This window comes from Canis lupus, chromosome X, assembly GCF_011100685.1.
Source record: "Canis lupus familiaris isolate Mischka breed German Shepherd chromosome X, alternate assembly UU_Cfam_GSD_1.0, whole genome shotgun sequence".
In the NCBI taxonomy this organism is placed as follows: Eukaryota; Metazoa; Chordata; class Mammalia; order Carnivora; family Canidae; genus Canis; species Canis lupus.
This window is the reverse complement of record NC_049260.1, coordinates 96045267-96047600: the sequence shown is the minus strand read 5'-3', so window position 1 is coordinate 96047600 and position 2334 is coordinate 96045267. Positions and strand designations below refer to the sequence as shown.

Below are 2334 nucleotides of genomic sequence, written 5' to 3'. Positions count from 1 at the left end.
GTACATATTATATCTAGAAGAGACAAAACTAATCTATCCTGGAAAAACCTATCATGGAAAAACAAATCAGAGCAGTGGTTACCTGGTGGAAGTTGGAGCAGGGCTTGACCTGGAGGGTAATTATGGAACTTTCTAAGGGGGTTATGGTAATGTTCTATATTTTTGTACAGGTTTGGGTTACATGGGTGTATGCATTTGCTAAAACTCAGCGAATATATACTCAAGGTTTGGGCATTCCACCGTGTATACATTTTACCTTAAAAATCTGTAAGCAGGTCAGCCTCGGTGGCTCAGCGGTTTAGTGCCGCCTTCAGCTCAGGGCGTGATACTGGAGACCCTGATGGGGCCTGCTTGTCCCTCTGCCTGTGTCTCTGTCTCTGTCTCTCTCTCTGTGTCTCTCATGAATAAATAAATAAAATCTTTTTTAAAAAATCTGTAAGCAGGGGCACCTGGGCAGCTCAGTCAGTTAAGCATCTGCCTTGGTTCAAGTCATAATCCTGAGGGCCCTGGGATCCAACAGTGCATGGGGCTTCTGGCTCAGTGGGGAGTCTGCTTCTCCCTCTCCCTCTGCCTGCGGCTCCCCCTGCTTGTGTTCTCTGTCAAATAAATAAATAAACAAATAAAAATCTTTTAAAAAATCTGTAAGCAAATGTTGAACTCTTTTTAATGATATGCATGCTGAAGTGTTTAGAAGTGAAGTGTAAAGATGTTTTCAATTTACTTCAAAATATTTAACAATATGATGAATTAAATTATGGATGAAGGGATGGGTAGATGTGTGATAAAGCAAATATGACAAAATGCTCATGTAACAACTACCTGAATTCACTGCATAATTTTTTAAACTTTATGTTTAAATTTTTCATAATAAAATGTCAGGAAAAAAAGCAGTAATGAGATACTACCTTGCACCCCCCAGATTGGCAGAAATGAGAACTGACAGTGTTGTGTGAAGATGTGGTGAGACGTGGTGGAAGAATAAACTGGTATGACCACCTTAGTAATTTAGCAATATCTAGTAGAGCTAAAGATGTTCATATTTTATGACTTAGAAATTCTACTTCTAGTGTATAACCTAGAGTTTTGTGTGCCCAATAAAATATGTGCAAGAATGTTCTTTGCAACATAGTTCCTCCCCTAATTTTTTGAAATATTTAAAATATTAAGTTTAAGAATACAATAAATACCTATATACCCTTTATCAATTGTAAGCATGTTGCCACATTTGCTTTATCTCTTGTAAATATACGTTCTTTTCTTCCTGAATCATTTGAGAGTAAATTGCACATAATCTCTGAATACTTCATGTATTTCCTACGTAAAGACCTTGAGAAATATGGAACGCTTCATGAACTTGCATGTCATCCTTGTGCAGGGGCCATGCTAATCTTCTCTGTATCATTCCAATTTTAATATGTGTACTGCCGAAGCGAGCACAGCAAGTGTTTCCTAAAGCAAAAGCATCCTTCTACATAACCACATACAGTGATTCCACTCAAGACATTGTAACATTTATTATAACGTTATTATCTGATTTATAATCCATATTCAAATATCTCTAATTATTGTAATAATGTCTTTTAGAGGTGTTTAAAACTCCATTTAGAATCTGCTCAAATGTCACAGATTGTATTTAGTTGTCACTTCATTTAGTCTCTGGTAAAGTTCCACAGCCTTTCTTTGTGCCTTTCGGAACATTGGCTTTTGAGGAGCCTAGGCAAATCGCTTTGTAGAATGTCCTTAAATTTGGATTTGCAACATCTTTTAAAATATTTTATTTATTTGAGAGACAGTGAGAGAGAGCGAGAGAAAGAGAGAGCGCAAGCATGAGCAGGGGGAGGGGCAGAGGGAGAAGCAGACGCCCCACTGAGCAGGGCGCATGCTGTGGGTTTTCTGGGATCATGATCCAAGCTGAGCCAAAAGCAGATGCTTAACCAACTGAGCCACCCAGGTGCCTCTGGATTCGCAACATTTTAAAGAAGGGGAGGCAATTAGTTTCTCGGCTCCTCACTTAGTATCATAAACAGCAGCAGCTTCCACTGGGTAAAAGAATGCAGGCTTTGTCAATGGAATCACCTGTAGCCTCATGCTTTGGATGTAATCACAGCTGGTTGTGTAGAAGGGCTCAAGGCCTGTCAAGCTTACACATGAGAAAGGCAAGGCCAAGGCCTGACTGCTTTGGCTGGTTAAAGAGACAGCAAGTCATTTCTAGACTTAGACATTTGATTACTTAAGTAGACAGCAAAAAAAAAAAAAAAAAAAAGAACAAGTCTAAGGTGCCTGCTCCCCACGATCCTTGTTCCACACGCTAAAAAGGACAAGGAAACAACGGTG

The 2334-nt window shown here is 39.2% G+C and overlaps 1 non-coding gene across 1 annotated transcript; it reads right to left on the bottom strand.

The window, feature by feature from the left end:
• Positions 1-1330: 1330 nt before the first annotated feature.
• On the bottom strand, positions 1331-1437 carry LOC119868569. The gene has a single exon (XR_005386563.1). It is a non-coding gene; the product is annotated as a U6 spliceosomal RNA (small nuclear RNA).
• Between the last annotated feature and the right edge of the window lie 897 nt (positions 1438-2334).